General features: G+C 46.1%; 10 non-coding genes and 1 pseudogene across 10 annotated transcripts; 9 read left to right on the top strand and 2 right to left on the bottom strand.

Moving 5' to 3' along the window:
- The first annotated feature begins 512 nt into the window (after positions 1-512).
- LOC134989724 (U1 spliceosomal RNA) lies at positions 513-668 on the top strand. The gene has a single exon (XR_010194817.1). It is a non-coding gene; the product is annotated as a U1 spliceosomal RNA (small nuclear RNA).
- Positions 669-5,636: 4,968 nt separating this feature from the next.
- TRNAN-AUU (transfer RNA asparagine (anticodon AUU)) lies at positions 5,637-5,710 on the top strand. The gene has a single exon. It is a non-coding gene; the product is annotated as a tRNA-Asn (tRNA).
- Positions 5,711-11,776: 6,066 nt separating this feature from the next.
- LOC134989749 (U1 spliceosomal RNA) lies at positions 11,777-11,940 on the top strand. Its single transcript, XR_010194841.1, has one exon. It is a non-coding gene; the product is annotated as a U1 spliceosomal RNA (small nuclear RNA).
- Positions 11,941-12,092: 152 nt separating this feature from the next.
- Positions 12,093-12,255, top strand: LOC134989715 (U1 spliceosomal RNA). Its single transcript, XR_010194812.1, has one exon. It is a non-coding gene; the product is annotated as a U1 spliceosomal RNA (small nuclear RNA).
- A 671-nt stretch (positions 12,256-12,926) lies between these two features.
- Positions 12,927-13,090, top strand: LOC134989750 (U1 spliceosomal RNA). The gene has a single exon (XR_010194842.1). It is a non-coding gene; the product is annotated as a U1 spliceosomal RNA (small nuclear RNA).
- Positions 13,091-13,242: 152 nt separating this feature from the next.
- Positions 13,243-13,405, top strand: LOC134989783 (U1 spliceosomal RNA). Its single transcript, XR_010194868.1, has one exon. It is a non-coding gene; the product is annotated as a U1 spliceosomal RNA (small nuclear RNA).
- A 674-nt stretch (positions 13,406-14,079) lies between these two features.
- On the top strand, positions 14,080-14,243 carry LOC134989758 (U1 spliceosomal RNA). The gene has a single exon (XR_010194849.1). It is a non-coding gene; the product is annotated as a U1 spliceosomal RNA (small nuclear RNA).
- A 152-nt stretch (positions 14,244-14,395) lies between these two features.
- Positions 14,396-14,558, top strand: LOC134989784 (U1 spliceosomal RNA). The gene has a single exon (XR_010194869.1). It is a non-coding gene; the product is annotated as a U1 spliceosomal RNA (small nuclear RNA).
- A 655-nt stretch (positions 14,559-15,213) lies between these two features.
- Positions 15,214-15,377, top strand: LOC134989746 (U1 spliceosomal RNA). The gene has a single exon (XR_010194838.1). It is a non-coding gene; the product is annotated as a U1 spliceosomal RNA (small nuclear RNA).
- Positions 15,378-23,695: 8,318 nt separating this feature from the next.
- Positions 23,696-23,837, bottom strand: LOC134989778 (U1 spliceosomal RNA; annotated as a pseudogene).
- A 152-nt stretch (positions 23,838-23,989) lies between these two features.
- LOC134989713 (U1 spliceosomal RNA) lies at positions 23,990-24,153 on the bottom strand. Its single transcript, XR_010194810.1, has one exon. It is a non-coding gene; the product is annotated as a U1 spliceosomal RNA (small nuclear RNA).
- Between the last annotated feature and the right edge of the window lie 1,506 nt (positions 24,154-25,659).

Below are 25,659 nucleotides of genomic sequence, written 5' to 3'. Positions count from 1 at the left end.
ACAGTGATGTCATCCAAGCAGTGGGCCAAAGTTGGCTGGAATCCTCATCTGCATATGAAAAGAGAAAAGGGGTATGCAGGGCATGGCGGCCTTTTGCGGCGCTTGGATGACCCTTAGTTCGCATTAAACACCCCCACCCTCCTTTGGTGTGGGGCTCATGTTGGCCATGCCCCAGCCCCTGAAGCATTCAAGCTGATTTCTTGCAGCAGCTTGGCACTGTAACAGCTCCAGAGCTGCTCTGTAAGGCAAGTAAAAGGGTGTGGGCCCTGCAGCACTACCTGTAGTTTGCATTGTGCATTGGAAGGCACAAAGTAAGCAGACAGGAGGAGAAGTCAGGATAGTCCACAAGGGTATAGAAGGGAGGGGCTCAAGAAAAAAGAAGTGGAAACAGACAGCAAACTAGGCTGGAGAGAGACCTGAGACAAAGAGATCTGAATTATATGAGAGCCGACCAGGGGAAACACAAATTATGCAGTCAAGTTTCCCACATTTGGGGAAATCGCAGGGGCAGCACACCCAGGTGAGATACTATAATCAGGACGGTGCTTCTCCCAGGGCAAGGCTCACCCATTGCACTCTGGGTGTGCTGCTCCTACGATTTCCCCAAATGTGGGACACTTGACTGCATAATTTGTGTTTCCTCTGGTCGGCTCTCGTATAATTCAGATCTCTTTGTCTCAGGTCTCTCTCCAGCCTAGTTTGCTGTCTGTTTCCACTTCTTTTTTTCTTGAGCCGCTCCCTTCTATGCCCTTGCGCACTATCCTGACTTCTCCCGTCTGCTTACTTTGTGCCTTCCAACGCACAATGCAAACTACAGGTAGTGCTGCAGGGCCCACACCCTTTTACTTGCCTTACAGAGCAGCTCTGGAGCTGTTACAGTGCCCAGCTGCTGCAAGAAATCAGCTTGAATGCTTCATGGGATGGGGCATGGCCAACATGAGCCCCACACCAAAGGAGGGTGGGGGTGTTTAATGCGATCTAGGGGTCATCCAAGCACCGCAAAAGGCTGCCATGCCCTGCATAACCCTTTTCTCTTTTCATATGCAGATGAGGGTTCCAGCCAACTTTGGCCCACTGCTTGGATGACATCACCGTATGCAAATTCGTCTCCTGCAGACCTTCCCCCAGGAATGCTTGTACTAGTTATTGCATATGGTTTGATATTTGATGGTGCTTCAGTATTAGGCAGCCTTCCGCCCTCCCATGTTCATCTGAAAAGATGTGGTCTCCCTGCAGTTGTTGTCCCCAGACGAGAGTTCCCTTGTGCTTCCTCAGTTGAATCTCCTTAACTTGACGGGGGAGGGGCTTGCCCGAGCAGCCACCCTCCCCAGCCCTATCCCAACTCATACTTATTTTGCATATGAGATCTCTATATCATGAAGATTGTTCTCACAGGGTGAGGTTCATCCATTATATTTTAAAATAGGAAGGTTCAAATTACATATTTGAATTGCATCTATGTGCTGGATTCAAATGCCCCCCCCCCTTCCTTTCTCAATTGTGCCCGTCAGCAGCTATTCTAAGGTTGCTGCCAATGGGTGTGACACATTAATTTCTTCTGTGGGGTACACTGGACTCCACAAGGATTCACATTGGGGTGTAGAGTAGGATCTTGATCTGAGGCACCAACCGGCTCAAAGCTTTTGACTGTTCCCAAGATGCTCAGCGCATCCTCCTCTATAACCCCGCTTCCATGAACAGGGAGCTCAGTTTGTAGTTGGTGCCTTCAGTAGCAGGCCACTTAACAGGGGCCTGCCTCAGGCAGCCTATTCTGAGCTATTAATTTTGACAAGAAAAGAAGAACTTGTTTTATGAGAATCTACAAGGGCTGCAGCAGGCTAGGTCTAATAGACATCTTTACTGCAGCTTCATCACTCCCAGCGGCGCTGTATACTCCCGTGCCCTGGTTGCTGGGTCACTGCAGCGGAGGCTCCGGTTTCTTCCTAAGGTCAGTCACACACACACCGCCCTTCCGGATCACGAGGCCGCTGATTAAGGGGAGCGTGGCCGTAGGGGGTGGGCCGTGTGCGCACTGGGGTGGACACTGATTACTGGGCAGCCGCTCCACAAGCCACCAGGTACAGTTAAGGAGCACAGGTCTGGGGGTTTTTCTCCTATATTAACCCAATTTTGTACTGCCCGCAGCGCATTGTGATAGGTAATAGGGCCTGATTCAGGTTGGATTGCAATCACAATAAGCGATCCAACTGCAAAAATTGCTAAGAGCATACGCATGTGCCTGCATGCGATCGCCTCTGCCTGTCAATCGGGGCAGGGGGGGAGAGTGGGGTCAGCAACACTCCATTTCCAAGTCAGGGATGGAGCAGTGCGGGGGCAAGGCTTCAAAATGGGGTCTGCAATGGAGGAGACACAGGGGGCGTGGTCACAGCGGCTGTATGACATCACATTCAGCCGCTGTGATCACAAAAATGGTGGCGGCTTCCTGCGGGCACATACAGTCTGCACCAGCAGGAGGCTACACCATTGTTTATGATCACGCTGAACTGCAGTGCGACTGCAATTACAGCATGGTCAAGAAGGGAGGTGTCATACTGGGTGGCCATGCCCTGTCACTGTGCAGGAGCCAGCACCGCTTACACACTAGTCCCCGGGTGCAGCCCCCAACCCCCGGGACACCCGGAGCAACAAAATGTAGATTCAGGCCACCAGGCCACGCCCCTACCTATGAAATCATGCCTCCTTTTTACCATTGCGCTGCTTATTTGCACGCACTGCATTACAATCTCCCTCGCCACCTCTCTGGGTGTCACCAGTGATAGTGACACCTCTGCCATGCTTGTAGCAGCTGGTCCAAAGATCTATGCCTCAAGCCCTGAGTGTTTGCCCTTGTGACTTGTTGATCATCATAGCGAAGCAGATGCTTACAGAAAACTGCAGGGGCTTAGATTGAAAATAAAAAAAATTGATGGGTATAAGGTAGAGAGGAGCGGGTTCGGTTCTCCGAGAACCGAATTCCCCACGAACTCCACGTTGTTTACACTGGTCTGAGGCAGGCTCGGTTGTTCCCGCCTGACTCGGAAAACCTGAACAAGGGAAAATGTCATCATCCCGCTGTCGGATTCTCGCGAGATTCGGATATTATATATAGAGCTGCGCGTTGCCGCCATTTTTACTCGTGCATTGAAGAGAGAGCGGAGAGGACGTGGCTATGTTCTCTCAGTGGAAATCTCAATATCAGTGCTCAGTATCAGTGGTTACTTATTGCTGCTCAGTAATACTAGTAGTGTGTCTCTCCTGCTCAGTGTCAGTTCTCAGTAGTATCCTCATCAGTGCTCAGTATCACTGCTCATTGTCTTGTGCTGCATTGTGGTGCTCAGCATACTACAGTACATTACTAATAGTCCAGTGCTGCATCTTGCTGCTCAGTGTCAGTTCTAGTATCCTCATCAGTGCTCACTATCACTGCTCATTGCATTGTGGTGTTCTGTATACTACAGTAATATAGTAACATATAGTAACATAGTTTTTGAGGTTGAATAGAGGCAAATTGCCCATCGTGTTCAACCTGTTTTAAGTTGTGATGATTCTACATACTTGCTGAATAATGTTTTATGACTAGTTAGCTACTATAACTCATGTTACCCCCGGATTAACCATGTTGATATTTTAAGTATTATAACCTTGGATAGCTTTTTCATTCAGAAATGTATCCATTCCTTTTTTAAATCCAATTACAGAGTCTGCCATTACCACCTTCCCTGGCAGGGAATTCCACATCCTGATTGCCCTAACAGTGAAGAACCCTTTCCTCCATTGCATTCTGAATTTCCTCCAGTTGCAGCGAGTGACCACGTGTTCTTTTAATAAATAATTCCTCTGATAACTCTTTGTTATGTATCTTTACATATTTGAAGATATTAATAATATCTCCTCTTAGGCACCTCTTTTCTAGTGTATACATATTCAGCCTAGTAAGTCTTGGGTATGGGTGAAGATGTTTCTCACAAAATTGTTGCACCAAAGCATCATTGAAATTCAAGCTGGAAAGATGATTTTAATATATCACTTGTACATTTTGTACTGCTCTTCTGGTGACAATGTAGTTTGTTTTTGTCAATTACCATTTTAATAATAGGGTAAAGAAAATTAAGTGGATTTTTGAAAGAAAACAATACTGTCAATATACTATTAAAACAAATTAAAATGGTAAAAGTTATTGTACTTTAAGTAAAAATAAAAGAGCCAAAATATCAATCCCAGTTTTGGATTACTTTAATTAACAAAAAACAATGCATATAGCAGAGGATAGTTTCAATCTGCCTACCTCTGGGTTATGGGCCCAGCATGCTTCCGTTGCAGTACTCTGCTGCTCATGTAAGTGCAAGAGATCCTGAAGCACTCACTCATCATGGGAAAGTACCAATGTGTTTCTTACAAAAACTCTCCAGATTATTGACTTTTTAAAGTTTTTCTAGGAAACGTTCTAGATGAATGCTTATTAGCCTTTGTCAGTATATACTTTTACGAGGTGTCTCTGTGGTGCAATCGGTTAGCATGTTTGGCTATTAACCAAAAGGTTGGTGGTTCAATCCCACCCATGGATGTAATTGACCTTGTGATTAGATTTTGGTAATCTTTAAGTAGACAAGTCAAAATGTCAAACTCCCTCTTATGGTGTAGGGTACCTGGCCTTCTCTGATGTAATCAGAGTTAGATTTGATTAAGTGATTTTATAAAAAACAGCTAGGAAGCACAATTTAGCAGTGGGTTGCAGAGAAAAAAAACTATGCTGGCAGAAAAGTCCAATTGAGTGATTAAACAGCTCTTCATTTTCTGATTTTATGTTTATGCTAACAAATTTGCTCTCTGAAAAATGTCCACAAAGTAAAGTCTCTGATTAACACCTTTGTAGGAATGGTTTTTCACCTATTACTGAATTAAACTTGCTTCATTGGAAAGGCAGCAAGATGCATCCTCATTTCAATGTCTACTGAAATAATACAGGTTGACACCAGGAAACATAAACGTCACTGCATCCTTGCTGCTTCCTCATGGGGAAGTCTGTTTAATGTGAAAACAAGGTGATATCTAATCAGCACACAGGTAAGGAATTAAGAAAATCTTTCTTTATGGGTGAAGATGTTTCTCACAAAATTGTTGCACCAAAGCATCATTGAAATTCAAGCTGGAATGATGATTTTAATATATCACTTGTACATTTTGTGCTGCTCTTCTGGTGACAATGTAGTTTGTTTTTGTCAATTACCATTTTAATAATAGGGTAAAGAAAATTAAGTGGATTTTTGAAAGAAAACAATACTGTCAATATACTATTAAAACAAATTAAAATGGTAAAAGTTATTGTACTTTAAGTAAAAATAAAAGAGCCAAAATATCAATCCCAGTTTTGGATTACTTTAATTAACAAAAAACAATGCATATAGCAGAAGATAGTTTCAATCTGCCTACCTCTGGGTTATGGGCCCAGCATGCTTCCGTTGCAGTACTCTGCTGCTCATGTAAGTGCAAGAGATCCTGAAGCACTCACTCATCATGGGAAAGTAGCAATGTGTTTCTTACAAAAACTCTCCAGATTATTGACTTTTTAAAGTTTTTCTAGGAAACGTTCTAGATGAATGCTTATTAGCCTTTGTCTGAATGGACTTTTACGAGGTGTCTCTGTGGTGCAATCGGTTAGCATGTTTGGCTATTAACCAAAAGGTTGGTGGTTCAATCCCACCCAGGGATGTAATTGACCTTGTGATCAGATTTTGGTGATCTTTAAGTAGACAAGTCAAATTTTCAAACCCCCTCTTATGGTGTAGGGTACCTGGCCTTCTCTGATGTAATCAAAGTTAGATTTGATTAAGTGATTTTATAAAAAACAGCTAGGAAGCACAATTTAGCAGTGGGTTGCAGAGAAAAAAAAATTATGCTGGCAGAAAAGTCCAATTGAGTGATTAAACAGCTCTTCATTTTCTGACTTTATTTTTATGCTAACAAATTTGCTCTCTGAAAAGTGTCCACAAAGCCAAGTCTCTGATTAACACCTTTGTAGGAATGTTTTTTCACCTATTACTGAATTAAACTTGCTACATTGGAAAGGCAGCAAGATGCATCCTCATTTCAATGTCTACTGAAATAATACAGGTTGACACCAGGAAACATAAACGTTACTGCATCCTTGCTGCTTTCTCATGTGGAAGTCTGTTTAATGTGAAAACAAGGTAATATCTAATCAGCACACAGATAAGGAATTAAGAAAATCTTTCTTTATGGGTGAAGATGTTTCTCACAAAATTGTTGTCCCAATGCATCATTGAAATTCAAGATGGAAGATGATTTTAATATATCACTTGTACATTTTGCATTGCTCTTCTGGTGACCATGTAGTTTGTTTTTGTCAATTACCATTTCAGTAATAGGGTAAAGAAAATTAAGTGGATTTTTTAAAGAAAACAATGCTGTCAATATACTATTAAAACAAATTAAAATGATAAAAGTTATTGTACTTTAAGTAAAAATAAAAGAGCCAAAATATCAATCCCAGTTTTTGATTACTTTAATTATAAAAAAAAAATGCACATAGCAGAGGATAGTTTCGATTAATCGACCTCTGGGTTATGGGCCCAGCATCCTTCCATTGCACTACTCTGCTGCTCATGGAAGTCCGAGAGATCCTGAAGACTAAATTGATTAAAGGCCTAAAAGTACTGGACTATAAGGAAAGACTTACTAGGCTGAATATGTATACACTAGAAAAGAGGTGCCTAAGAGGAGATATTATTAATATCTTCAAATATGTAAAGATACATAACAAAGAGTTATCAGAGGAATTATTTATTAAAAGAACACGTGGTCACTCGCTGCGACTGGAGGAAAGTTCAGAATGCAATGGAGGAAAGGGTTCTTCACTGTTAGGGCAATCAGGATGTGGAATTCCCTGCCAGGGAAGGTGGTAATGGCGGACTCTGTAATTGGATTTAAAAAAGGAATGGATACATTTCTGAATGAAAAAGCTATCCAAGGTTATAATACTTAAAATATCAACATGGTTAATCCGGGGGTAACATGAGTTATAGTAGCTAACTAGTCATAAAACATTATTCAGCAAGTATGTAGAATCATCACAACTTAAAACAGGTTGAACACGATGGGCAATTTGCCTCTATTCAACCTCAAAAACTATGTTACTATATGTTACTATATTACTGTAGTATACAGAACACCACAATGCAATGAGCAGTGATAGTGAGCACTGATGAGGATACTAGAACTGACACTGAGCAGCAAGATGCAGCACTGGACTATTAGTAATGTACTGTAGTATGCTGAGCACCACAATGCAGCACAAGACAATGAGCAGTGATACTGAGCACTGATGAGGATACTACTGAGAACTGACACTGAGCAGGAGAGACACACTACTAGTATTACTGAGCAGCAATAAGTAACCACTAATACTGAGCACTGATATTGAGATTTCCACTGAGAGAACATAGCCACGTCCTCTCCGCTCTCTCTTCAATGCACGAGTAAAAATGGCGGCAACGCGCAGCTCTATATATAATATCCGAATCTCGCGAGAATCCGACAGCGGGATGATGACATTTTCCCTTGTTCAGGTTTTCCGAGTCAGGCGGGAACAACCGAGCCTGCCTCAGACCAGTGTAAACCACGTGGAGTTCGTGGGGAATTCGGTTCTCGGAGAACCGAACCCGCTCCTCTCTACCTTATACCCATCAATTTTTTTTATTTTCAATCTAAGCCCCTGCAGTTTTCTGTAAGCATCTGCTTCGCTATGATGATCAACAAGTCACAAGGGCAAACACTCAGGGCTTGAGGCATAGATCTTTGGACCAGCTGCTACAAGCATGGCAGAGGTGTCACTATCACTGGTGACACCCAGAGAGGTGGCGAGGGAGATTGTAATGCAGTGCATGCAAATAAGCAGCGCAATGGTAAAAAGGAGGCATGATTTCATAGGTAGGGGCGTGTCCTGGTGGCCTGAATCTACATTTTGTTGCTCCGGGTGTCCCGGGGGTTGGGGGCTGCACCCGGGGACTAGTGTGTAAGCGGTGCTGGCTCCTGCACAGTGACAGGGCATGGCCACCCAGTATGACACCTCCCTTCTTGACCATGCTGTAATTGCAGTCGCACTGCAGTTCAGCGTGATCATAAACAATGGTGTAGCCTCCTGCTGGTGCAGACTGTATGTGCGCGCAGGAAGCCGCCACCATTTTTGTGATCACAGCGGCTGAATGTGATGTCATACAGCCGCTGTGACCACGCCCCCTGTGTCTCCTCCATTGCAGACCCCATTTTGAAGCCTTGCCCCCGCACTGCTCCATCCCTGACTTGGAAATGGAGTGTTGCTGACCCCACTCTCCCCCCCTGCCCCGATTGACAGGCAGAGGCGATCGCATGCAGGCACATGCGTATGCTCTTAGCAATTTTTGCAGTTGGATCGCTTATTGTGATTGCAATCCAACCTGAATCAGGCCCTATTACCTATCACAATGCGCTGCGGGCAGTACAAAATTGGGTTAATATAGGAGAAAAACCCCCAGACCTGTGCTCCTTAACTGTACCTGGTGGCTAGTGGAGCGGCTGCCCAGTAATCAGTGTCCACCCCAGTGCGCACACGGCCCACCCCCTACGGCCACGCTCCCCTTAATCAGCGGCCTCGTGATCCGGAAGGGCGGTGTGTGTGTGACTGACCTTAGGAAGAAACCGGAGCCTCCGCTGCAGTGACCCAGCAACCAGGGCACGGGAGTATACAGCGCCGCTGGGAGTGATGAAGCTGCAGTAAAGATGTCTATTAGACCTAGCCTGCTGCAGCCCTTGTATATTCTCATAAAACAAGTTCTTCTTTTCTTGTCAAAATTAATAGCTAAGAATAGGCTGCCTGAGGCAGGCCCCTGTTAAGTGGCCTGCTACTGAAGGCACCAACTACAAACTGAGCTCCCTGTTCATGGAAGCGGGGTTATAGAGGAGGATGCGCTGAGCATCTTGGGAACAGTCAAAAGCTTTGAGCCGGTTGGTGCCTCAGATCAAGATCCTACTCTACACCCCAATGTGAATCCTTGTGGAGTCCAGTGTACCCCACAGAAGAAATTAATGTGTCACACCCATTGGCAGCAACCTTAGAATAGCTGCTGACTGGCACAATTGAGAAAGGAAGGGGGGGGGGGGCATTTGAATCCAGCACATAGATGCAATTCAAATATGTAATTTGTACCTTCCTATTTTAAAATATAATGGATGAACCTCACCCTTTGAGAACAATCTTCATGATCAAGAGATCTAATATGTAAAATAAGTATGAGTTGGGATAGGGCTGGGGAGGGTGGCAGCTCGGGCAGCCCCTCCCCCGTCAAGTTAAGGAGATTCAACTGAGGAAGCACAAGGGAACTCTCGTCTGGGGACAACAACTGCAGGGAGACCACATCTTTTCAGATGAACATGGGAGGGCGGAAGGCTGCCTAATACTGAAGCACCATCAAATATCAAACCATATCCAACAACTAGTAAAAGCATTCCTGGGGGAAGGTCTGCAGCAGACTGATTTGCATACGGTGATGTCATCCAAGCAGTGGGCCAAAGTTGGCTGGAACCCTCATCTGCATATAAAAAGAGAAAAGGGGCATGCAGTGCATGGCGGCCTTTTGCAGTGCTTGGATGACCCCTAGTTCGCATTAAACACCCCCACCCTCCTTTGGTGTGGGGCTCATGTTGGCCATGCCCCATCCCCTGAAGCATTCATGCTGATTTCTTGCAGCAGCTGGGCACTGTAACAGCTCCAGAGCTGCTCTGTAAGGCAAGTAAAAGGGTGTGGGCCCTGCAGCACCACCTGTAGTTCGCATTGTGCGTTGGAAGGCACAAAGTAAGCAGACGGGAGGAGAAGTCAGGATAGTACACAAGGGCATCCTTTTCTCTTAGTCCGTAAAGGATGCTGGGGTCACATTAAGAACCATGGGGTATAGACGGGATCCGCAAGAGACATGGGCACTTTAAGACTTTCAAAGGGTGTGAACTGGCTCCTCCCTCTATGCCCCTCCTCCAGACTCCAGTTATAGGTACTGTGCCCAGGGAGACGGACATTTCGAGGAAAGGATTTATTGTTAAACTAAGGTGAGCATCTTACCAGCTCACACCTTAAGCATGCCGCAGAACGTGGCAGAACGTGGCATTCAACAGAACACAAGCCAACGGCATGAACAATTGCAGCAAGAAGGCCAGGTACCCTACACCATAACAGGGGTTTTCGAAATTTTGACTTGTCTACTTAAAGATCACCAAAATCTGATAACAAGGTCAACTACATCCCTGGGTGGGATTGAACCACAAACCTTTTGGTTAATAGCCGTACACACTAACTGATTGCGCCACAGCGACACTTTGCAAAAGTACATACTGACAAAGGCTAATAAGCATTCTCATGCTGCTTTCTCATGTGGAAGTCTGTTTAATGTGAAAACAAGGTGATATCTAATTAGCACACAGGTAAGGAATTAAGAAAATCTTTATTTAAGGGTGAAGATGTTTCTCACAAAATTGTTGCCCCAATGCATCATTGAAATTCAAGCTGGAAAGATGATTTTAATATATCACTTGTACATTTTGTATTGCTCTTCTGGTGACAATGTAGTTTGTTTTTGTCAATTACCATTTTAATAATAGGGTAAAGAAAATTAAGTGGATTTTTGAATGAAAATAATACTGTCAATATACTATTAAAACAAATTAAAATGGTAAAAGTTATTGTACTTTAAGTAAAAATAAAAGCTAAAATATCAATCCCAGTTTTGGATTACTTTAAATGGACTGCAGATCTCTCTTGGCCTGGACCTATGGGGGTCAAATGCAGGACATTGCATGTCAGCCATGTTGTCACATCTCGGCTGAAAGAATACAAAATTATATATATACAGTCACTTGAAAACATTATTGGTGATTATTCCTGCAGGTAATCACCACACCTTAGATCACATATAATTTGTGATCCTACTTTCTCTATTCAAACGTGACAGCAAGGCTCACCCATTGCACTCTGGGTGTGCTGCTCCTGCGATTTCCCCAAATGTGGGAAACTTGACTGCATAATTTGTGTTTCCCCTGGTCGGCTCTCGTATAATTCAGATCTCTTTGTCTCAGGTCTCTCTCCAGCCTAGTTTGCTGTCTGTTTCCACTTCTCTTTTCTTGAGCTGCTCCCTTCTATGCCCTTGCGCACTATCCTGACTTCTCCCGTCTGCTTACTTTGTGCCTTCCAATGCACAATGCAAACTACAGGTAGTGCTGCAGGGCCCACACCCTTTTACTTGCCGTACAGAGCAGCTCTGGAGCTGTGACAGAGCCCAGCTACTGCAAGAAATCAGCTTGAATGCTTCAGGGGCTGAGGCATAGCCAACATGAGCCCCACACCGAAGGAGGGTGGAGGTGTTTAATGCGAACTAGGGGTCATCCAAGCGCCGCAAAAGGCCGCCATGCCCTGCACGCCCCTTTTCTCTTTTCACATGCAGACGAGGGTTGAAGCCAACTTTGACCCACTGCTTGGATGACATCACCATATGCAAATCCATCTGCTGCAGGCCTTCCCCCAGGAATGCTTGCACTAGTTGTTGCATTTGGTTTGTTGTTTGGGGTTGCTTCAGTATTAGGCAGCCTTCTGCCCTCCCATATTCATCTGAAAATATGTGTTCTCCCTGCAGTTGTTGTCCCCAGATGAGAGTTCCCTTGTGCTGCCTCAGTTGAATCTCCTTTACTTGACAGAGATGTGCCTGAGCAGCGGCCCTCCCCAGCCCTATCCCAAATCATACTTATTTTGCATAGGCGATACCATGGTCATGAAGATTGTTTTCCCAGGGTGAGGTTCATTCATTGCATTCTGGGTATGCTGACCCCTGTGATTTCCCCAAATGTGGGAAACTCGACTGCATTATTTGTGGTAGTGGGGGACTGTGTTTGTGCTTTCCTCTGGTCAGCTCTGGTAAAAGTCAGATTTCTTTGTCTCAGATCTTCCTCTAGCCTTGTTCTTCTTTCGAGAGTTCCCTTGTGCTGCCTCAGTTGGATCTCCTTCACTTGACAGGGGGGTACCCGAGCAGCGACCCTCCCCAGCTCTAGCCCAAATCCTACTTACCTGCAAGGTGAGATACTATGATCATGAAGGTGCTTCTCCCAGGGCAAGGCTCACCCATTGCACTCTGGGTGTGCTGCTCCTGCGATTTCCCCAAATGTGGGAAACTTGACTGCATAATTTGTGTTTCCCCTGGTCGGCTCTCGTATAATTCAGATCTCTTTGTCTCAGGTCTCTCTCCAGCCTAGTTTGCTGTCTGTTTCCACTTCTCTTTTCTTGAGCTGCTCCCTTCTATGCCCTTGCGCACTCTCCTGACTTCTCCCGTCTGCTTACTTTGTGCCTTCCCATGCACAATGCAAACTACAGGTAGTGCTGCAGGGCCCACACCCTTTTACTTGCCGTACAGAGCAGCTCTAGAGCTGTTACAGTGCCCAGCTGCTGCAAGAAATCAGCTTGTATGCTTCAGGGGCTGGGGCATAGCCAACATGAGCCCCACACCGAAGGAGGGTGGAGGTGTTTAATGCGAACTAGGGGTCATCCAAGCGCCGCAAAAGGCCGCCATGCCCTGCACGCCCCTTTTCTCTTTTCATATGCAGACGAGGGTTGAAGCCAACTTTGACCCACTGCTTGGATGACATCACCATATGGAAATCCATCTGCTGCAGGCCTTCCCCCAGGAATGCTTGCACTAGTTGTTGCATTTGGTTTGTTGTTTGGGGGTGCTTCAGTATTAGGCAGCCTTCTGCCCTCCCATGTTCATCTGAAAATATGTGTTCTCCCTGCAGTTGTTGTCCCCAGATGAGAGTTCCCTTGTGCTGCCTCAGTTGAATCTCCTTTACTTGACAGAGATGTGCCTGAGCAGCGGCCCTCCCCAGCCCTATCCCAAATCATACTTATTTTGCATAGGAGATACCATGGTCATGAAGATTGTTCTCCCAGGGTGAGGTTCATTCATTGCATTCTGGGTATGCTGACCCCTGTGATTTCCCCAAATGTGGGTAACTCGACTGCATTATTTGTGGTAGTGGGGGACTGTGTTTGTGTTTTCCTCTGGTCAGCTCTGGTAAAAGTCAGATTTCTTTGTCTCAGATCTTCCTCTAGCCTTGTTCTTCTTTCGAGAGTTCCCTTGTGCTGCCTCAGTTGGATCTCCTTCACTTGACAGGGGGGTGCCCGAGCAGCGACCCTCCCCAGCTCTAGCCCAACTCCTACTTACCTGCCAGGTGAGATACTATGATCATGAAGGTGCTTCTCCCAGGGCAAGGCTCACCCATTGCACTCTGGGTGTGCTGCCCCTGCGATTTCCCCAAATGTGGGAAACTTGACTGCAGAATTTGTGTTTCCCCTGGTCGGCTCTCGTATAATTCAGATCTCTTTGTCTCAGGTCTCTCTACAGCCTAGTTTGCTGTCTGTTTCCACTTCTTTTTTATTGAGCCCCTCCCTTTTATACCCTTGTGCACTATCCTGACTTCTCCTCCTGTCTGCTTACTTTGTGCCTTCCAATGCACAATGCAAACTACAGGTAGTGCTGCAGGGCCCACACCCTTTTACTTGCCTTACAGAGCAGCTCTGGAGCTGTTACAGTGCCAAGCTGCTGCAAGAAATCAGCTTGAATGCTTCAGGGGCTGGGGCATGGCCAACATGAGACCCACACCGAAGGAGGGTGGGGGTGTTTAATGCAAACTAAGGGTCATCCAAGCACCGCAAAAGGCCGCCATGCCCTGCACGCCCCTTTTCTCTTTTCATATGCAGACGAAGGTTGAAGCCAACTTTGACCCACTGCTTGGATGACATCACCATATGCAAATCCATCTGCGGCAGGCCTTCCCCCAGGAATGCTTGCATTAGTTGTTGCATTTGGTTTGTTGTTTGGGGGTGCTTCAGTATTAGGCAGCCTTCTGCCCTCCCATGTTCATCTGAAAATATGTGTTCTCCCTGCAGTTGTTGTCCCCAGATGAGAGTTCCCTTGTGCTGCCTCAGTTGAATCTCCTTTACTTGACAGAGATGTGCCTGAGCAGCGGCCCTCCCCAGCCCTATCCCAAATCATACTTATTTTGCATAGGAGATACCATGGTCATGAAGATTATTCTCCCAGGGTGAGGTTCATTCATTGCATTCTGGGTATGCTGACCCCTGTGATTTCCCCAAATGTGGGTAACTCGACTGCATTATTTGTGGTAGTGGGGGACTGTGTTTGTGTTTTCCTCTGGTCAGCTCTGGTAAAAGTCAGATTTCTTTGTTTCAGATCTTCCTCTAGCCTTGTTCTTCTTTCGAGAGTTCCCTTGTGCTGCCTCAGTTGGATCTCCTCCACTTGACAGGGGGGTGCCCGAGCAGCGACCCTCCCCAGCTCAAGCCCAACTCCTACTTACCTACCAGGTGAGATACTATGATCATGAAGGTGCTTCTCCCAGGGCAAGGCTCACCCATTGCACTCTGGGTGTGCTGCCCCTGCGATTTCCCCAAATGTGGGAAACTTGACTGCATAATTTGTGTTTCCCCTGGTCGGCTCTTGTATAATTCAGATCTTTTTGTCTCAGGTCTCTCTCCAGCCTAGTTTGCTGTCTGTTTCCACTTCTTTTTTCTTGAGCCCCTCCCTTTTATACCCTTGTGCACTATCCTGACTTCTCCTCCTGTCTGCTTACTTTGTGCCTTCCAATGCACAATGCAAACTACACACCCTTTTACTTGCCTTACAGAGCAGCTCTGGAGCTGTTACAGTGCCAAGCTGCTGTAAGAAATCAGCTTGAATGCTTCAGGGGCTGGGGCATTGTCAACATGAGCCCCACACCGAAGGAGGGTGGGGGTGTTTAATGCGAACTAAGGGTCATCCAAGCGCCGCAAAAGGCCGCCATGCCCTGCATACCCCTTTTCTCTTTTCATATGCAGATGAGGGTTCCAGCCAACTTTGGCCCACTGCTTGGATGACATCACCGTATGCAAATCCGTCTTCTGCAGAACTTCCCCCAGGAATGCTTGTACTAGTTGTTGCATTTGGTTTGTTGTTTGGGGGTGCTTCAGTATTAGGCAGCCTTCTGCCCTCCCATGTTCATCTGAAAATATGTGTTCTCCCTGCAGTTGTTGTCCCCAGATGAGAGTTCCCTTGTGCTGCCTCAGTTGAATCTCCTTTACTTGACAGAGATGTGCCTGAGCAGCGGCCCTCCCCAGCCCTATCCCAAATCATACTTATTTTGCATAGGCGATACCATGGTCATGAAGATTGTTCTCCCAGGGTGAGGTTCATTCATTGCATTCTGGGTATGCTGACCCCTGTGATTTCCCCAAATGTGGGAAACTCGACTGCATTATTTGTGGTAGTGGGGGACTGTGTTTGTGCTTTCCTCTGGTCAGCTCTGGTAAAAGTCAGATTTCTTTGTCTCAGATCTTCCTCTAGCCTTGTTCTTCTTTCGAGAGTTCCCTTGTGCTGCCTCAGTTGGATCTCCTTCACTTGACAGGGGGTGCCCGAGCAGCAATCCTCCACAGCTCTGGCCCAACTCCTACTTACCTGCCAGGTGAGATACTATGATCTTCACTGTTAGGGCAATCAGGATGTGGAATTCCCTGCCAGGGAAGGTGGTAATGGCGGACTCTGTAATTGGATTTAAAAAAGGAATGGATACATTTCTGAATGAAAAAGCTATCCAAGGTTATAATACTTAAAATATCAACATGGTTAATCCGGGGGTAACATGAGTTGTAGTAGCTAACTAGTCATAAAACATTATTCAGCAAGTATGTAGAATCATCACAACTTAAAACAGGTTGAACACGATGGGCAATTTGCCTCTATTCAACCTCAAAAACTATGTTACTATATGTTACTATATTACTATGTTACTGTAGTATACAGAACACCACAATGCAATGAGCAGTGATAGTGAGCACTGATGAGGATACTAGAACTGACACTGAGCAGCAAGATGCAGCACTGGACTATTAGTAATGTACTGTAGTATGCTGAGCACAACAATGCAGCACAAGACAATGAGCAGTGATACTGAGCACTGATGAGGATACTACTGAGAACTGACACTGAGCAGGAGAGACACACTACTAGTATTACTGAGCAGCAATAAGTATCCACTGATACTGAGCACTGATATTGAGATTTCCACTGAGAGAACATAGCCACGTCCTCTCCGCTCTCTCTTCAATGCACGAGTAAAAATGGCGGCAACGCGCAGCTCTTTATATGGAATCCGAATCTCGCGAGAATCCGACAGCGGGATGATGACATTTTCCCTTGTTCAGGTTTTCCGAGTCAGGCGGGAACAACCGAGCCTGCCTCGTACCAGTGTAAACCACGTGGAGTTCGTGGGGAATTCGGTTCTCGGAGAACCGAACCCGCTCCTCTCTACCTTATACCCATCAATTTTTTTTATTTTCAATCTAAGCCCCTGCAGTTTTCTGTAAGCATCTGCTTTGCTATGATGATCAACAAGTCACAAGGGCAAACACTCAGGGCTTGAGGCGTAGATCTTAGGACCAGCTGCTACAAGCATGGCAGAGGTGTCACTATCACTGGTGACACCCAGAGAGGTGGCGAGGGAGATTGTAATGCAGTGCGCGCAGATAAGCAGCGCAATGGTAAAAAGGAGGCATGGTTTCATAGGTAGGGGCGTGGCCTGGTGGCCTGAATCTACATTTTGTTGCTCCGGGTGTCCCGGGGGTTGGGGGCTGCACCGGGGACTAGTGTGTGAGCGGTGCTGGCTCCTGCACAGTGACATGGCATGGCCACTAGAGATGTGCACCGGAAATTTTTCGGGTTTTGTGTTTTGGTTTTGGGTTCGGTTCCGCGGCCGTGTTTTGGGTTCGAACGCGTTTTGGCTAAACCTCACCGAATTTTTTTTGTCGGATTCGGGTGTGTTTTGGATTCGGGTGTTTTTTTCAAAAAACCCTAAAAAACAGCTTAAATCATAGAATTTGGGAGTCATTTTGATCCCAGAGTATTATTAACCTCAATAACCATAATTTCCACTCATTTTCAGTGTATTCTTAACACCTCACACCTCACAATATTATTTTTAGTCCTAAAATTTGCACAGAGGTCGCTGGATGACTAAGCTCAGTGACCCAAGTGGCCGACACAAACACCTGGCCCATCTAGGAGTGGCACTGCAGTGTCACGCATGATGGCCCTTCCAAAAAACACTCCCCAAACAGCACATGACGCAAAGAAAAAAAGAGGCGCAATGAGGTAGCTGTGTGACTAAGCTCAGCGACCCAAGTGGCCGACACAAACACCTGGCCCATCTAGGAGTGGCACTGCAGTGTCACGCAGGATGGCCCTTCCAAAAAACACTCCCCAAACAGCACATGACGCAAAGAAAAAAAGAGGCGCAATGAGGTAGCTGTGTGACTAAGCTCAGCGACCCAAGTGGCCGACACAAACACCTGGCCCATCTAGGAGTGGCACTGCAGTGTCACGCAGGATGGCCCTTCCAAAAACACTCCCCAAACAGCACATGACGCAAAGAAAAAAAGAGGCGCAATGAGGTAGCTGTGTGACTAAGCTCAGCGACCCAAGTGGCCGACACAAACACCTGGCCCATCTAGGAGTGGCACTGCAGTGTCACGCAGGATGGCCCTTCCAAAAAACACTCCCCAAACAGCACATGACGCAAAGAAAAAAAGAGGCGCAATGAGGTAGCTGTGTGACTAAGCTCAGCGACCCAAGTGGACGACACAAACACCTGGCCCATCTAGGAGTGTCACTGCAGTGTCACGCAGGATGGCCCTTCCAAAAAACACTCCCCAAACAGCACATGACGCAAAGAAAAATAAAAGAAAAAAGAGGTGCAAGGTGGAATTGCCTTGGGCCCTCCCACCCACCCTTATGTTGTATAAACAGGACATGCACACTTTAACCAACCCATCATTTCAGTGACAGGGTCTGCCACACGACTGTGACTGAAATGACGGGTTGGTTTGGACCCCCACCAAAAAAGAAGCAATTAATCTCTCCTTGCACAAACTGGCTCTATAGAGGCAAGATGTCCACCTCATCATCATCCTCCGATTCATCACCGTGTACATCCCCCTCCTCACAGATTATCAATTCGTCCCCACTGGAATCCACCATCTCAGCTCCCTGTGTACTTTGTGGAGGCAATTGCTGCTGGTCAATTGATTATAATTCATTTTAATGAACATCATCTTCTCCACATTTTCTGGAAGTAACCTCGTACGCCGATTGCTGACAAGGTGAGCGGCGGCACTAAACACTCTTTCGGAGTACACACTTGTGGGAGGGCAACTTAGGTAGAATAAAGCCAGTTTGTGCAAGGGCCTCCAAATTGCCTCTTTTTCCTGCCAGTATACGTACGGACTGTCTGACGTGCCTACTTGGATGCGGTCACTCATATAATCCTCCACCATTCTTTCAATGGTGAGAGAATCATATGCAGTGACAGTAGACGACATGTCCGTAATCGTTGGCAGGTCCTTCAGTCCGGACCAGATGTCAGCATCAGCAGTCGCTCCAGACTGCCCTGCATCACCGCCAGCGGGTGGGCTCGGAATTCTGAGCCTTTTCCTCGCACCCCCAATTGCGGGAGCATGTGAAGGAGGAGCTGTTGACCGATCAAGTTCCGCTTGACTTGATAATTTTCTCACCAGCAGGTCTTTGAACCCCTGCAGACTTGTGTCTGCCGGAAAGAGAGATACAACGTAGGTTTTAAATCTAGGATCGAGCACGGTGGCCAAAATGTAGTGCTCTGATTTCAACAGATTGACCACCCGTGAATCCTGGTTAAGCGAATGAAGGGCTCCATCCACAAGTCCCACATGCCTAGCGGAATCGCTCTGTCTTAGCTCCTCCTTCAATGTCTCCAGCTTCTTCTGCAAAAGCCTGATGACGGGAATGACCTGACTCAGGCTGGCAGTGTCTGAACTGACTTCACGTGTGGCAAGTTCAAAAGGTTGCAGAACCTTGCACAACGTTGAAATCATTCTCCACTGCGCTTGAGACAGGTGCATTCCACCTCCTATATCGTGGTCAGATGTATAGGCTTGAATGGCCTTTTGCTGCTCCTCCATCCTCTGAAGCATATAGAGGGTTGAATTCCACCTCGTTACCACTTCTTGCTTCAGATGATGGCAGGGCAGGTTCAGGCGTTTTTGGTGTTGCTCCAGTCTTCTGTACGTGGTGCCTGTACGCCGAAAGTGTCCCGCAATTCTTGTGGCCACCGACAGCATCTCTTGCACGCCCCTGTCGTTTTTTAAATAATTCTGCACCACCAAATTCAAGGTATGTGCAAAACATGGGACGTGCTGGAATTTGCCCAGATATAATGCACGCACAATATTGCTGGCGTTGTCCGATGCCACAAATCCACAGGAGAGTCCAATTGGGGTAAGCCATTCTGTGATGATCTTCCTTAGTTGCCGTAAGAGGTTTTCAGCTGTGTGCGTATTCTGGAAAGCGGTGATACAAAGCGTAGCCTGCCTAGGAAAGAGTTGGCGTTTGCGAGATGCTGCTACTGGTGCCGCCGCTGCTGTTCTTGCGGCGGGAGTCAATACATCTACCCAGTGGGCTGTCACAGTCATATAGTCCTGAGTCTGCCCTGCTCCACTTGTCCACATGTCCGTGGTTAAGTGGACATTGGGTACAACTGCATTTTTTAGGACACTGGTGAGTCTTTTTCTGAGGTCTGTGTACATTTTCGGTATCGCCTGCCTAGAGAAATGGAACCTAGATGGTATTTGGTACCGGGGACACAGTACCTCAATCAAGTCTATAGTTGGCTCTGAAGTAATGATGGATACCGGAACCACGTTTCTCACTGCCCAGGATGCCAAGGCCTCAGTTATCCGCTTTGCAGCAGGATGACTGCTGTGATATTTCATCTTCCTTGCAAAGGACTGTTGGACAGTCAATTGCTTGGTGGAAGTAGTAAAAGTGGTCTTACGACTTCCCCTCTGGGATGACCATCGACTCCCAGCAGCAACAACAGCAGCGCCAGCAGCAGTAGGCGTTACACTCAAGGATGCATCGGAGGAATCCCAGGCAGGAGAGAACTCGTCAGAATTGCCAGTGACATGGCCTGCAGGACTATTGGCATTCCTGGGGAAGGAGGAAATTGACACTGAGGGAGTTGGTGGGGTGGTTTGCGTGAGCTTGGTTACAAGAGGAAGGGATTTACTGGTCAGTGGACTGCTTCCGCTGTCGCCCAAAGTTTTTGAACTTGTCACTGACTTATGATGAATGCGCTGCAGGTGACGTATAAGGGAGGATGTTCCGAGGTGGTTAACGTCCTTACCCCTACTTATTACAGCTTGACAAAGGCAACACACGGCTTGACACCTGTTGTCCGCATTTCTGTTGAAATACTTCCACACCGAAGAGCTGATTTTTTTGGTATTTTCGCCAGGCATGTCAATGGCCATATTCCTCCCACGGACAACAGGTGTCTCGCCGGGTGCCTGACTTAAACAAACCACCTCACCATCAGAATCCTCCTTGTCAATTTCCTCCCCAGCGCCAGCAACACCCATATCCTCCTCATCCTGGTGTACTTCAACACTGACATCTTCAATCTGACTATCAGGAACTGGACTGCGGGTGCTCCTTCCAGCACTTGCAGGGGGCGTGCAAATGGTGGAAGGTGCATGCTCTTCACGTCCAGTGTTGGGAAGGTCAGGCATCGCAACCGACACAATTGGACTCTCCTTGTGGATTTGTGATTTTGAAGAACGCACAGTTCTTTGCTGTGCTTTTGCCAGCTTAAGTCTTTTCATTTTTCTAGCGAGAGGCTGAGTGCTTCCATCCTCATGTGAAGCTGAACCACTAGCCATGAACATAGGCCAGGGCCTCAGCCGTTCCTTGCCACTCCGTGTGGTAAATGGCATATTGGCAAGTTTACGCTTCTCCTCCGATGATTTTTATTTAGATTTTTGAGTCCTTTTTTTACTGATCTTTTGTGTTTTGGATTTTACATGCTCTGTACTATGACATTGGGCATCGGCCTTGGCAGACGACGTTGATGGAATTTCATCGTCTCGGCCATGACTAGTGGCAGCAGCTTCAGCACGAGGTGGAAGTGGATCTTGATCTTTCCCTATTTTTGGAACCTCAACATTTTTGTTCTCCATATTTTAATAGGCACAACTAAAAGGCACCTCAGGTAAACAATGGAGATGGATGGATACTAGTATACTTATGGATGACGAGTGACTGACGACACAGAGGTAGCTACAGCCGTGGACTACCGTACTGCGTCTGCTAGTATAGAGATGATAATTAATGATATAAAAAAAATATATATATAACTACTGTAGGTATATATAATATAATGACGGACCTGGTGGACACTGTCAGCAGACTGCTAAACTACTAGTATGAAGAAGATAGAAAAAAACTTCCACCACAGGTAGGTAGGTATACAATTATGGACGAGCACTGACAACACAGAGATAGCCACAGCCGTGGCCTACCGTACTGCGTCTGCTAGTATAGAGATGATAATTAATGATATAAAAAAAAATATATATAACTACTGTAGGTATATATAATATAATGACGGACCTGGTGGACACTGTCAGCAGACTGCTAAACTACTAGTATGAAGAAGATAGAAAAAAAAACCCACCACAGTTAGGTATACAATTATGGACGAGTGACGACACAGAGGTAGGTACAGCCGTGAACTACCGTACTGCGTCTGCTAGTATAGATAATATACTAAATATATTACTACTGTAGGTATATAATATAATGACGGACCTGGTGGACACTGTCAGCAGACTCCTAAACTACTAGTATGAAGAAGATAGAAAAAAAAACCCCACCACAGGTAGGTATACAATTATGGACGAGCACTGACGACACAGAGGTAGGTACAGCCGTGGACTACCGTACTGCGTCTGCTAGTATAGATAATATAATAAATATATTACTACTGTAGGTATATAATATAATGACGGACCTGGTGGACACTGTCAGCAGACTGCTAAACTACTAGTATGAAGAAGATAAAAAAAAAACCCCACCACAGGTAGGTAGGTATACAATTATGGACGAGCACTGACGACACAGAGATAGCCACAGCCGTGGACTACCGTACTGCGTCTGCTAGTATAGATAATATAATAAATATATTACTACTGTAGGTATATAATATAATGATGGACCTGGTGGACACTGTCAGTAGACTCCTAAACTACTAGTATGAAGAAGATAGAAAAAAAAAAACCACCACAGGTAGGTAGGTATACAATTATGGACGAGCACTGACGACACAGAGATAGCCACAGCCGTGGACTACCGTACTGCGTCTGCTAATATAGAGATGATAAAGATGAAAAAAAAAAATATAACACTACTGCAGATAAATATTTATATAATATATGTATGACGGACCTGCTGGACACTGTCAGCAGAATGCGTTTATAGAATAAAAAAAAAAACACCACAGGAGTGTTTAACTTTTTCAGGCAGACAATATACTGGTGGTCACACTGGCAGCAAAAGTGTGCACTGTACTCCTGCTATAACTGCTCCCCAGTCTCCCCCACAATTAAGCTGTGTGAGCAGTGAGCACTCAGCACAGTCAGATATACATAGATGATATATCATGCAGCACACTGAGGCTGAGCACAGATATGGTATGTGTATCGTTTTTTTTCAGGCAGAGAACGGATTATAAATAATAAAACTGGTGGTCACTATCAGCAAAACTCTGCACTACTGAGTACTCCTGACAAGTTCAACTGCTCCCCAAATTAGTAGTAAATCAAATGTCACTCGTCTCTATCTTCTAATCTAAACGGAGAGGACGCCAGCCACGTCCTCTCCCTATCAATCTCAATGCACGTGTGTATACTCCCGTGCCCTGGTTGCTGGGTCACTGCAGCGGAGGCTCCGGTTTCTTCCTAAGGTCAGTCACACACACACCGCCCTTCCGGATCACGAGGCCGCTGATGAAGGGGAGCGTGGCCGTAGGGGGTGGACCGTGTGCGCACTGGCGTGGACACTGATTACTGGGCAGCCGCTCCACTAGCCACCAGGTACAGTTAAGGAGCACAGGTCTGGGGGTTTTTCTCCTATATTAAACCAATTTTGTACTGCCCGCAGCGCATTGTGATAGGTAATAGGGCCTGATTCAGGTTGGATTGCAATCACAATAAGTGATCCAACTGCAAAAATTGCTAAGAGCATACGCATGTGCCTGCATTTTCTGCGGCCTGGGGGAAGGCCTGCAGCAGATGGATTTGCATATGGTGATGTCATCCAAGCAGTGGGTCAAAGTTGGCTTCAACCCTCGTCTGCATATGAAAAGAAAAAAGGGGTGTGCAGGGCATGGCGGCCTTTTGCGGCGCTTGGATGACCCCTAGTTCGCATTAAACACCTCCACCCTCCTTCGGTGTGGGGCTCATGTTGGCTATGCCCCAGCCCCTGAAGCATTCAAGCTGATTTCTTGCAGCAGCTGGGCACTGTAACAGCTCCAGAGCTGCTCTGTAAAGCAAGTAAAAGGGTGTGGGCCCTGCAGCACTACCTGTAGTTTGCATTGTGCGTTGGAAGGCACAAAGTAAGCAGACGGGAGAAGTCAGGATAGTGCACAAGGGTATAGAAGGGAGGGGCTCAAGAAAAAAGAAGTGGAAACAGACAGCAAACTAGGCTGGAGAGAGACCTGAGACAAAGAGATCTGAATTATATGAGAGCCGACCAGGGGAAACACAAATTATGCAGTCAAGTTTCCCACATTTGGGGAAATCGCAGGGGCAGCACACCCAGAGTGCAATGGGTGAGCCTTGCCCTGGGAGAAGCATCTTCATGATCATAGTATCTCACCTGGCAGGTAAGTAGGAGTTGGGCTAGAGCTGGGGAGGGTCGCTGCTCGGGCACCCCCCTGTCAAGTGAAGGAGATCCAACTGAGGCAGCACAAGGGAACTCTCGAAAGAAGAACAAGGCTAGAGGAAGATCTGAGACAAAGAAATCTGACTTTTACCAGAGCTGACCAGAGGAAAGCACAAACACAGTCCCCCACTACCACAAATAATGCAGTTGAGTTTCCCACATTTGGGGAAATCACAGGGGTCAGCATACCCAGAATGCAATGAATGAACCTAACCCTGGGAGAACAATCTTCATGACCATGGTATCTCCTATGCAAAATAAGTATGATTTGGGATAGGGCTGGGGAGGGCTGCTGCTCAGGCACATCTCTGTCAAGTAAAGGAGATTCAACTGAGGCAGCACAAGGGAACTCTCATCTGGGGACAACAACTGCAGGGAGAACACATATTTTCAGATGAACATGGGAGGGCAGAAGGCTGCCTAATACTGAAGCACCCCCAAACAACAAACCAAATGCAACAACTAGTTCAAGCATTCCTGGGGGAAGGCCTGCCGCAGATGGATTTGCATATGGTGATGTCATCCAAGCAGTGGGTCAAAGTTGGTTCAAACACCTTTGCAAAGTTCTATAAGTTTGATACCCTGGCTGAGGAGGACCTCCTGTTTGCTCAATCGGTGCTGCAGAGTCATCCGCACTCTCCTGCCCGTTTGGGAGCTTTGGTATAATCCCCATGGTCCTTACGGAGTCCCCAGCATCCTCTAGGACGTAAGAGAAAATAAGATTTTAAACCTACCGGTAAATCTTTTTCTCGTAGTCCGTAGAGGATGCTGGGTGCCCGTCCCAAGTGCGGTCTACTTCTGCAAGACTTGTATATAGTTATTGCTTACATAAGGGTTATATGTTAGTTTTCATCGGTCTTGGACTGATGCTATGTTGTTTTCATACTGTTAACTGGGTAGTATATCACAAGTTATACGGTGTGATTGGTGTGGCTGGTATGAATCTTGACCTTGGATTAACAAAAATCCTTTCCTCGTACTGTCCGTCTCCTCTGGGCACAGTTTCTCTAACTGAGGTATGGAGGAGGGGCATAGAGGGAGGAGCCAGTGCACACCCGATCAAAAGTCTTTCTTAAAGTGCCCATGTCTGCTGCGGAGCCCGTCTATCCCCCATGGTCCTTACGGAGTCCCCATCATCCTCTACGGACTACGAGAAAAAAAAATTACCGGTAGGTTTAAAATGTTATTTTTTTCTCTGCAACCCACTGCTAAATTGTGCTTCCTAGCTGTTTTTTATAAAATCACTTAATTAAATCTAACTCTGATTACGTCAGAGAAGGCCAGGTACCCTACACCATAAGAGGGGGTATGAAATTTTGACTTGTCTACTTAAAGATCACCAAAATCTGTTGACAAGGTCAATTACATCCCTGGGTGGGATTGAACCACCAACCTTTTGGTTAATAGCCCATGTAAGTGCAAGAAATCCTGAAGCACTCACTCATCATGGGAAAGTACCAATGTGTTTCTTACAAAAATTCTCCAGATTATTGACTTTTTAAAGTTTTTCTAGGAAACGTTCTAGATGAATGCTTATTAGCCTTTGTCAGTATTGACTTTTGCAAGGTGTATCTGTGGCGCAATCGGTTAGCATGTTTGGCTATTAACCAAAAGGTTGGTGGTTCAATCCCACCCAGGGATGTAATTGACCTTGTAATCAGATCTTGGTGATCTTTAAGTAGACAAGTCAAAATTTCAAAAACCCCCCTTATGGTGTAGGGTACCTGGCCTTCTCTGATGTAATCAGAGTTAGATTTGATTACGTGATTTT

This window comes from Pseudophryne corroboree, unplaced genomic scaffold, assembly GCF_028390025.1.
Source record: "Pseudophryne corroboree isolate aPseCor3 unplaced genomic scaffold, aPseCor3.hap2 scaffold_1123, whole genome shotgun sequence".
Taxonomy (NCBI): domain Eukaryota; kingdom Metazoa; phylum Chordata; class Amphibia; order Anura; family Myobatrachidae; genus Pseudophryne; species Pseudophryne corroboree.
The sequence above is the reverse complement of the archived record's forward strand: the minus strand, read 5'-3'. Positions and strand labels throughout refer to the sequence as shown.